At 42.5% G+C, this 11,790-nt stretch overlaps 1 pseudogene; it reads right to left on the bottom strand.

Moving 5' to 3' along the window:
• Window positions 1-9,667: 9,667 nt before the first annotated feature.
• Window positions 9,668-10,302, bottom strand: LOC113924783 (annotated as a pseudogene).
• Between the last annotated feature and the right edge of the window lie 1,488 nt (window positions 10,303-11,790).

Here is an 11,790-nt window from a genome sequence, read left to right on the forward strand (position 1 = left end):
GTTCGATCTCCCTGGAACATGTGAGCGCTAGGAAGGCCAGATTTTTCATAGTTTGAGAGTAAGGATCCTAGGGAGAGGCAGCTAACAGAAGAGGAGGGTCCACTTTTTTTTACTGAAGTCTAGTTAACATACAATGTTATATTAATTTCAGGTGTGCAACATAGTGATCTGACATTCTACATCTTACGCTATCCTCTCTGCAGTAAGTGTAGTCACCGTATAGAGTTACTACAATACTATTGACCGTATTCCCTATGTGGTACTTTTCATCCCCATCATTTATTTGTTTTAAAAATTAGAAGTTTGTACCTTTTAATCCCCTTTACCTATTTCACGCATTCCTACGACACCGCGCCTTTGGCAACCACCAGTTTGTTCTCTGTATTTATGATTCTCCTTGTTTGTTCACTTGTTCACTTGTTTTGTTTTCCACATATAAGTGAAATCTTGTGGCATTTGTCTTTCTCTGACTTCTTTTCACTTGGCGTGATACCGACTAGCTCCATCCATGTTGTCACAAATGCAAGATCTAATTCTTTTTTATGGTTGAATAATATTAAAAAAAACCCATATCTTCTTTATCCATTCATCTATGGACAGACACTTAAGTTGCTTCCATTACTTGGCTATTACAAATAATACTGCAATAAACATAGGGGTGCATATATCTTTTCAAATTACTGTTTTCATTTCCTTCGGACGTATTGTATGGCATTTCTATTTTTAATTTTTTTGAGGAAACTCCACACTGTTTTTCACAGTGGCTGCACCAATTTACATTCCCACCAGCAGTGCACAAGGGTTCCTTTTTCTCCACATCTTTGCCAATGCTTAGTATTTCTTGTCTTTTTTGGTCCTAACCACTCTGACAGGTGTGAGGTGATATCTCATTATGGTTTTGATTTGTATTCCCCTGTTGATGAGTGATGTTGAGCCTCTTTTCATTTGTCTGTTGGCCATCTGTATGTCTCCTTTGGAAAAATGACTATTTGCGTCCTCTGCTCATTTTAAAATTGTATTATTTGTTAGTAGGGTCTACTTTAGATGGTTCCATGCCATTCAGCTAACTTGCAGCCCACTGAAATTTTCTTTTCTTCATTTGGTGTTCTTAGTTGTATTCAACAGAAATTGACTGACTGGGGGCACTTGGGTGACTCAGTCGGTTAAGCGTCTGCCTTCAGCTCAGGTCATGATTCCAGCGTCCTGGGATGGAGCCCCACATCAGGCTCTCTGCTCAGTGGGGAGCCTGCTTCTCCCTCTGCCCGCCACTCGCCCTGCTTGTGTTCCCTCTCTCTCTCCAACAAATAAATAAAATCTTAAAAAAAAAAGAAATTGACTGACGGATTTAAGCCCCCCCCCAAAAAAAAATTACTGACATAAAAGAACATTACTGAAAGACAATTGCTGGCAAGGTGAGAGAATGAGACTTAGAAGATAGGCAGCAAAGGAAGGTAGGTAGAGAATGTTAGCAAAAACATGCCCTAGGAACAATCTGGTGCCTCTGACTGGCCAGCCACGCTACCTCTGGTGACAAAGGCCAAGCCTTTTCTTTAACAACTGTGGGACCTGTGGCAAAAGTATGGATGGAGGTCCAGTACCATATATGTGTAAATATTTAAAAATTAAAAATAAGTTACAAATCAAATGAACAATCTATTAAATAAAATATGCTAAATCCTCCTTCCTCAACAAATACATTCATAGTCAACTGAGAGGTCAAGCTCAAACTTAAAATTCTGACTCCTTAGAATTCCATGGGTTGAAATCCAGCCCTTGGCTCCTGTGCGCCCACCATAGCCCATCCTTCCTTGTTTCCCTACTTCAGCCTGAATATACAAGCACCATGCACATCTGCTGCAAAAGTCCTCTCTTGACCACTCTCGGGGTCTAGAAGTGTGAGTGGTCTCCTTTCAGGGGGATGGATACAGGGAAGAGGAGCACACAGGTTCTGGAAATAACCTTGGAGTCATTTAGGCAGAGAATTCCGGGGACCTGTGTGTTTAGAGTGCAGTCTAGAATCAGGAATGGAGTTTAGGCTCTGAGTAGGTTTGTCCTGTTGGACTTGTAGGTTCCTGGTGAGGCACAGCAAGAAGAGGGCCCGCATGGGGTCCCCTAAACTGAGGCCTAGGGGAGAGAGTTCCGTTTGCTTGAATCTGAGGACAGTAGTGCCCAAAGCTACTGCTGCTCTGTGAACTGGATACGGTGACCCACGAACAACAGCACAGAGTCACCTCTCTCAATGCTCTGGTGCCCCAGCAGGAATGTATTAATGGCTGAGCAGAGATTATACACCCAGCCAATAGCCCCTGGTCATGGGGTGGAGGTAGGGAGCAAGAGAAAACAGAAGCTGGTCCAAAATGGCAAATGCCCACTACGCCCAGATGGAATGAGCCACTTTTAAACATGTTCTACTCCAAGCCCTCCATCTAGAATCTGCACAAGCATTTGAGAAAAAAAAATATAAATATAAGAAAATGTAAATATAAAAAAATACCTTCAGGGTTGAAGGTAGCCAAAAAAGAAAGGAAGCCTAGCATTATCTTCCACCAGAAGCCAGTGAGGACGTTTGTTGTTCCTGTTCATTTTATTTCTATTTTGGGGCCTGTGCTACCTTCCCACAGGCTGAGGAGTGAGACTGTATGCATCTCACTCACCAGTTGGTGTAGTAGATACTTGTTGCTTTCATCCTTCCAACATCCATTTCCTCTTCCTCTGTTCCATAACACCCGCTCTTCTGGCAACAGCTTCTAGTTGGTTTGGGTGTTGTTGGCCAACTCCTGGTTCCAAGGAGTGGCATGCGACCCATTAGTCTGAGCAACCAGAAGATCACATACTCCTGGTTCCCAGATGTTAGAATACCTTCTGGAGAAGAGCTATAGCCATTCCTAACCTGCAGATATTTAAGAAAGAGATATTCAGGAAGGAGGAACTTTTGGATGGAAGCAGTGGGTCATGAGAGGTGGGTCATTAGAAGACCCTCCCAGGAACCCAGAACATGCATGGGCATGTTCCTCAGCTTCATCACTATGTCAGAGCCAAGGTCCCTGGGTTTCACTTTCTGATGGCCAGAGTGCTCAGATCTATGTGGGTGGTGTTCTCAGGTCAAAGGACATGACTCAGTGGTCCTCCTTCCTCGGTCCTCTGCTCCATGCTGGAGGCTCCCTGGTGGTCAGTATAACCCTGGGATGTAACACACTTGAGTTTGAATCCTAGTTCCATCATGTGGACTGCATGGCCCAGTTTCCTCATTTGTCAAACAGGATGCTCTTTAGCCTGAAAAGGGAAATAAGGCTGATCTTTAAGCCCAAGGTGGCTGAGGAGGGTTCTTGATGTTCTTTGGCAACTTGCCGTCAAATGAGTCCCCCAACTCTTGCAACAAAACTGGGCTTGGTGTGGATTAAGCATGAAATGGAACTGTAAGGAAACTGGTCTGCTCCCACTGACTGCACAAGGAAGGCTGGCCACTTTGCTTTATAGTCACACCTTATACACCCCTTGCCAAGTTCATCGTGCGTGGTATATGCTCAGGCAATTGTGATTTCTTTTTGTCCACCTGAGTTGTTCGATTTGATTACATTCACACAACAAATGTGTGTAGTTATGCTTGGTGCTGCAAGGCGTATGTGATGAGACCCCCTTGCCCTGTAAAGTGTGCTAGAATGAGTGAGATGTTCCTGAATGAGCCCAGGCAGCACTGCTACCCCCTTGTTCTCATTAGGGAAAATAGATCTGCTTACTTGTGTGGATTTATTTTATTAGAAGTCTATAATCCTCTCTGTTTTTCCTTTGGCTGGCATCCAGGTTGTTCCTGATGACATCCCTGCTGAGAAGTTTCCTTTGATTTGTGAGTGAGCCGAGCTCTTGGTTTGACCTATTTTATTTCCCATCTAGGGCCTGCTTGGGGTTCATGTTCTCTCCGCTCCTGCACCTCCTCTCCCAGAGCCTTAGGCTGATCCCCAGGGCCCTGGGTGGGTGTGGGGGTGGGTCCCCATGCTGCCTTTCTCAGACACCAAGTCTCAAAATCTCCTTGGCTCAATTTCCCCCCTCCTTTGGTTTCTTTCTACGTGGTTAAGTCAGGCCTTCCCCAAGGATGCAGATTTTATGGGTCAAATAAAGGAAAAGCAAATTCATTTTAAAGGAGACTGGGTTGGTACTGATATCCTTCATTCTAGAGGGAAAAACCCCTAATTTATCCCCTCAACATGTTGTCCTTCGTGTACTTAGATAATGACAAAGCCAGTGGATATAAGCATCACTGATGAATATAAAAATAAACCTTTCAACAAGACAACAAAAGTGTAAAGGACTGACCAAAATATATTACTGATAGAGTTTTAGATACGTATTATGTTCACCCTATATTAAGTGAAACCTAAATTGCAAAGTGGTATGTTCCATTCGATCCTATATTATTAAAAATATGTTTGTTCATAAAAAAGAATCTTTCTACAACCATACAGAGTTTATAGACGGGTTTACATTTTTATTTCTTCAACAAATCTGTAATTTAAGAAGAACAGGTAGTACTATTATTTGTATTTTGCACACAAAGGAAGAGGAGCACAAAGCTTATCTGTGAGTACGTATCTGACAAATGGCAGAGCTAGAACACAAGCTCAGGTCTCCTGACTACAAATCTCTTGTTATACTGTCCCGTTAACACACAACCAAAAATCGCAAGGTTTCAGATGAACCACATGTGCCCCTATTTCCACATAAATATAATAAACACGTATTATAAAGTAAGTCACGCGCCATAAGTGCCTACCACCGATATCGGTCCTTTTCCCTCTCACACTTGTTCAACCCCTCTCACACCACCTGCACATTTCACCTGGGCCCATCATGATTGCCATTTTGCATCATTTTGTGCAATAGTTTGATTCATGTATTTGTCTCTCTTTTTTAAAGGATTTTATTTATTTATTTGAGAGAGAGAGAGAGAGAGCACGAGCAGAGTGAGGGGCAGAGGGAGAAGCAGGCTCCCCACCAAGCAGGGAGCCCGATGCGGAGCTTGATCCCAGGATACCAGGATCATGACCTGAGCTGAAGGCAGATGCTTAACTGACTGAGCCACCCAGGCGCTCCAATTCATGTGTTTCTCTTGCATTGGATTATAAGCCCCCTGAGGGGAGAGAGCGTATCTGATTTTGCACACATTGAATTCCCAGTAGAGTTTTTGTCTCATACTAAGTGCTCAATACATATTTGTTGAAAGAATAAATGAATGAAAAATCAAGATAAAGCAACTAGGGTTTTGACTTGGGGCTCTGTTCTCAACCAGAAATCAGTGTGGCCTGTGAGAGACTGAGGCCAAGGGAAAGTACTCATGAAAGTGTCTACAGGTTGTTTTTGGACTCTGCAGTTAATCAGGGAAGAAAGCAGCTTCCTTTCCAACTCATGTGAAGGGGAGGAGGTGTGGCTTTTACTCCTGGGGAAGCTCCTCTGTGGCTCTTTCCTTTCCTTCACCTTGCTGGGAGGTTGAGGAATGGGAGCTGTGGCAGCCAGTAGGAGGACCCTGTCGCCCTCTAATAGGAGAGAGTTGGCAGTGTTGCCTCTTCTGGGCTGCGTGGGGTTGCTTGCAGACAGAGGGTGTGGCTTCTATCCTGGATCCCTGAACCAAGTCCGGAGGCCAAGGCCAGGCCAAAGTCAATCCAGCTGCTGCCTTGGGCATGGAAAGGGTTTTTAATTGCAATACCTGAGTCTTTGAGGGCATTTGCCATCTATTTCTTTTGGCATCACCACAAGAAAAGAAAACCCTCCCACTCTAGATATTGCCAAACCCAATATCCCTCCTTCTTAAAGGAGAAAAGAGGAAAATTCTTTTGTGCTTTGAGGGGGCTTACAACAAAGGGACAAGGAAGCGCGTTACACTCTATCAGGTCTGTGTTGACTATTCTTGCCACTGGAAAGTCTGAATGGCTTTTCACAAACTGCGAATGAAAAAATATTATCCAAAAACTGATCAAAGCATTCATTTATCGAAGTACAACCCTGGATCTAACATTATGACAAAATGGAAATTCAAGATCGGCCCACATCAAAGACTTGGTATTTACTGAGCATGTATCCATCAATGCTTACTCGAGTGCACTGCATAAGATGCTCTGCTCTGAGCACGTAGTTTGTTTGAAGGACATTAGCCGGAAGCTTGGCTAATGTCATTCATGCTCTCTGGTTCCTATCACATGTGGGGCACAGCAGAATCACACTTTGAGCCCGGCAGGCTGCAAGCCAGACTCCTTTGGGTCAGGTCTGCTTTTAAGATTTTCTCTTTATCCCCGGCTTTAAGTAATTTTATCATGATGTGTCTTGGTGCAGTATTCCTTCTTGTGTAGGAGGTTCATTGAGCTTCAGATTGGTGGGTTTATTGTTTTCATTTTGGATAGTGCCTTGATGGTTATTAGTATTTTCTTCTACAATGTCTAATCTGCTATTTTTTGAAGAAGAAGAAAGTTGGAGAACTTACTAATGGATATCAAGTCTTATTTTAAAGTGTCAGTAATTTATTTATTTTTATTTTATATAAATTCAATTTAATTAACATATAGTGTATTATTAGTTTCTGAGGTAGAATTTAGTGATTCATCAGTTGCATACAACACCCAGTGATCATTCCATCAAGTGCCCTTCTTCATGCCCATCCCCCAGCTACCCCCTCCTCCACCCACCTCCTCTCCAGCAACCCTCAGTTTGTGTCCTAGAGTTAAGAGTCTCTTATGGTTTGTGTCCTGTGGTACACACACACACACACACGCCCACACAATGGAATATTACTCAGCCATCAAAAAGAATGAAATCTTGCCATTTGCAATGATGTGGATGGAGCTAGAGGGTATTATGCTAAGTCAGTCAGAGAAAGACAATTATCATATGATCTCACTCATATGTGGAATTTAAGAAACAAAACAGATGAACATAGGGGAAGGGAAGGAAAAATGTATAATATGCTATTAATCCCATCTAGTCTATTTTCCATCTCAGACATTTTAGCCTTCCCTTGTCAAATTTTGACTTTCTAAAATTATCTTCCATGTCTCCACTTCACATATTCTGTCTTTCCTCCGGCTATTTGAACATATGGAGTATGGTTACAATAACTGTTTTAGTGTATTTGTCTGTTAATTCATTCATCTGTATCAGTTTTGGGTCAGTTTTGATTGATTTTTTTTTTCTTCACCATGGGTTATATTTCTCTGCTGCTTTGTCTGCCTGGTAATTTTTATAGATGCTAGACATTTTGTATTCTAACTCACTGGGTGCTGAATACTTTAATACTCTTATGAACATTCTTGAGCTTTGTTTTGAAATGCAGTTAATTGGAAACAGTTTGAACCTTGCGGTCTTGCTTTTGGGATTTGTTAGGAGGGATCAGGGCATCATTTGTTGTAGGGCTCATTTGCTGCATGAATTATAGGGTTTCTCAGTGTAGTTGGAAAGAATGGACATAACTGCTTCTGTGGGCTCTGAATACTATTCCCTTGAATTCTTTTGGGTGGTTCGTTCCTCAGACTCAGGTAGTTTCCTCAAAGCCGTCCACCGGTCAGTACTCTGTCAAATCCTTGAGGGGATCTTCTACATATCTCCAGACTTCTTTGTGTACCTCTCTATTCTCAGGTCCTCTGCCTTGTGAACTCTAGGTTCCTTGGTCTTCCCTGTCCCTTATCACTGTCTCCTTCACCCAGGAACCTGCTGGGCTCCCCTTGGTTTTCCCCTGATCCTGCTGCGGTCTGGAAACTCTACCAAGGGAGTGATCTGAGGCAAACTTCAGGCTTCCCTTGTATGTTTCTTGTCCCCCAAGGATCACTATCCTTTGTTACGTGATGCACAAATGTACAATGGAAAACTGTTGTGTCATAGATCTGTCAGGTCTTTAGTTGTTTCATGTAGGTGAATAAACCTATTTTTTGTTACTTCATCCTAGCTGGAAGTGGAGGTCTGGCATCACTAATTTTAAAGGGCTCTTTAAATATTAGAAGTAGTTACCCTTTTTTTTCCAGCTCGTATGTTGTTTTTTTTTTCCCCCTCTCTGTTTTGTTTTGTTTTATTTTATGGCCCTTTTTTGCATACTGAAATCTTGCATTAGCTTTTATACAGTCAAATCTAGCAGTATTTCATTGTTTCTGATACTGATGTACTTTAAAGTCTTTCTCCAATCCAAGATTATAATTTCAGCCGTCCCTTTTTGTCATGTACTAGATTCTTACCTACTCTTGTGCTTTATATTCTGGTCCACTTCTCTGTTGCTTTATTCTACAGTAGGTATGAATATACTTGAATAGTTGTAGCTCTTTAATGTCTAGAAGGCAAATGATGTGTTAAACATGGCTAGTGGTCCTTCAAAACCCATTCTCACTTTCTTTTATGCAGTTGAATCTCTCAGTGTTTAGGTGAGTGCAGCGGCCCAGTATAGTGACTACATTTCCAGATCTCCCTGGAAGCGGAGTGTGGCTATGTGATCGATATCCGGCCAATGGATTATAAGTGCAAGTGGTGTGTTCAGCCTCTGGGAGGAGTTCCTTAAGGAAAGGAGCATGTCCTTGTCCCCTCCCTTTCCCTTTTCCCCATGCAGACATCATTGTTGGCGCTTGAGCAGACAGCATGGCTCAGCAGTGGAAGCCATGTCTGGGAGTGGCAGGGCTGGAAGATGAGAGGAGACACGTTCTCAGAGACAAGAGGAGCTATTCCAGCCCTACGCCATTCACTTCTGGACTATGCTTACTTGAGAGAGAAATAAGTTTTTATTTTTTTAATTTTGTTTTTCCCACTGTTATTTTGGACTTTCTGTTATTCAGAACTCAACTTGATCCTGAATGATAGAAACTATAGAATTCTTTTGACAAAAATAAATCCTGTCGAAATTTCAACGGAAATTACACTAAATTTGTACATTAATTTAGTGAGAATTGACTTCTTTTTTTTTTAAAAAGGTTTTACTTATTTATTTGAGAGAGAGAGACAGAGATAGAGAGAGAGAGCACAAGCAGAGGGAGCAGCAGGCTGAGGGAGAGGGAGAAGCAGGCTCCCCGCTGAGCAGGGAGCCCGATGTGGGACTCGATCTCAGGGCCCTGGGATCATGACCTGAGCGGAAGGCAGACGCTTAACCAACTGAGCCACCCAGGAGCCCCAGGAGAATTGACTTCTTAACAATATTGTCTTCCCATCCAGGAACATGTTTGGTGCTTTCATTTATTCATGCCTTTTTTATGTTATAATAAGCATTAAAAAATCCCTCTAAGACCATTTTTATCTTTGTTTTACATATTGTGTGTTTCAAATATGTGTTACCCTTTGAACTATAAAATGAAAACAACACCAAGTAAATTAAAGTATTACAGAACAATGCAGAAATGTAAACCCAGGTTGAACCTAAACAAAGGAAAAGAATCTGCTTGTTAAGTTTGACTCTTTTGTTTATTTGAAAATTTCATGAAAATTTCCCCCCGGTACACGATTTCTAAAAAGCAAGTTGGTGGCTGTTTAACAGTCCAGTGTTGCTCAAGGCAGCCTTTTTAAGTATAATTGCTTACCAGAATTACCTAGAGATTCATTTGTACTACATGCTTCTATTTGGGTATCTTACTTCCTCTTCTTCTTCTTTTTTTTTGTTTTTTGTTTTTTGTTTTTTGTTTTTTGGTGAGGCTGCCCGGAAGGCAGACAGGTTTATTGAAGCCACAGCCAGGTGATCAACGGTTGGACTTGGCCACACGTTCCAGCTCGTCCTTCTTCTTGATAGCATAGGAATTGGAAGAGCCCTTGGCTGCATTGATGAGCTCATCTGCTAGGCACTCGGCAATGGTCTTGTTGTTCCGGAAGGCGGCCTCACGGGCATCTGTGCACAGCAACCAGATGGCCCGATTCACACGGCGCAGGGGGGACACGTCGACAGCCTGACGCCTCAGTGTTCCGGCTCGCCCAATGCAGGTTGAGTCCTCCCGGGGACCGCTGTTAATAATTGCATTCACCAGGACCTGCAGGGGGTTCTCACCAGTGAGCAGATGGATGATCTCGAAGGCATGCTTGACGATGTGCACGGTCATGAGTTTCTTGCCATTGTTAACGGCCATGCATCATCATCGAGTTGGTGAGACGCTCGACAATGGGGCACTGTGCCTTACGGAAGCTCTTGGCCGCATATCGCCCTGCACTGTGAGGCAGGTACTTGGCATATTTCTCCTTCACTGCAATGTAATCCTGCAAGGAAATGTCATTGATCTGAACGTCATCGGTGCTCCATTTCCCAAAGAGCTTGATGTCAGGGGTCTCCGCCACTGCAGGTGCAGCTGTCTCCCACTCGGTCATCCTGAGGGCGCAGCCGGGGCATCACAGTCGATTAGCGTGCACCACGCGCTGCCCTGGCACAGACAGGAAGACTTCTTCTTCTTCTTCTTTTTTTTTTTTTTTACAAGATTTTATTTATTTATTTATTTGTCAGAGAGAAAAAGAGCACAAGCAGGGGGAGCGGCAGGCGAAGGGAGAAGTAGGCTTCCCGCTGAGCAAGGAGCCCAGTGCTCACGACCCTGGGATTGTGACCTGCGCTGAAGGTAGACACTTAATTGACTGAGCCAACTAGGTGTCCCTGGGTATCTTTCTTCTTAACAGGATCCCACACTTGTTATCTAAGAGTGGTGTGTAATTTTTCTTGGCAGTATGGGCAGAGGATGGGATGTATAAGGTTTCACTCAATCTCAGGCTTCTCAGCTAAGAAGACGGCTTGGTATTTGTAATCAGAGGAGCTGCTTTGAGACTTGGAGTAAGTTCCTAATACATGTAAGACTGTGGATGCGTCCCTTACCATTTTGGAGTCCCAGTTTCCTTATGCATAACCTGGGCAGGACAAAAATACTAGCTTAAGGTTCTTCCAGGCATAAAAATGCTTTATAAATGAGAAAAGTCTGTATAAATGTTCACGATGGGTTGCTTTTCTCTAATCATAAAATAGCATATTTCTTATTATCTCCAGCCATTTAAAAATTTTTTCAAGTACAAAGATCCTTATTTAAGATAAAAAATTTCCATGAACACTCTATCCTTGGTGATATTTTTATTATCTCTTGATTGATGGAATAAATGAGATAGAGAGTATGAATACTTCAGTAACAGTTGTGAATGAATAGTTTTCAATCACAGCAACAGTGGAAACAGTAGAAGTTATATGATTAATTCATATTACTCTTCAGTCTATGGATCCTGGTGTTGCAATGCTTTTTGCTGCAAGTAACAGAAAATTTAAAACACAATGGCCTAAACATAAAGAAATATAATATCCCATTAATAGCCTGTACAGAAGAGAGGATTCAGGCTTGGTTGATTCATGTGCTCAATGAGGTCAGGACACAGGCTCTTTTTTCTTTTTCTTCAATTTTAATTGCAGTTAGTTAACATACAGTGCTTTATTAGTTTTAGGTGTACAACCTAGTGATTCAAAAATTCTATACATTACTCAGTGCTTATTATGGTAAGTGTACTTTTAATCCCATTCACCTATTTCACCCATCCCCCCACTCACCTCTTTTTTTCCCCTTTTTTATTGTTATGTTAATCACCATACATTACATCATTAGTTTTTGATGTAGTGTTCCATGATTCATTGTTTGTGCATAACACCCAGTGCTCCACGCAGAACGTGCCCTCTTTAATACCCATCACCAGGCTAACCCATCCCCCACCCCCCTCCCCTCTAGAACCCTCAGTTTGTTACTCAGAGTCCATCGTCTCTCGTGGTTTGTCCCCCCGGCCTTACTCCCCTTCATTCTTCCCCTCCTGCTATCTTCTTCTTCTTTTTTTTTT

This window comes from Zalophus californianus, chromosome 2 (assembly GCF_009762305.2).
Source record: "Zalophus californianus isolate mZalCal1 chromosome 2, mZalCal1.pri.v2, whole genome shotgun sequence".
Lineage (NCBI taxonomy): Eukaryota > Metazoa > Chordata > Mammalia > Carnivora > Otariidae > Zalophus > Zalophus californianus.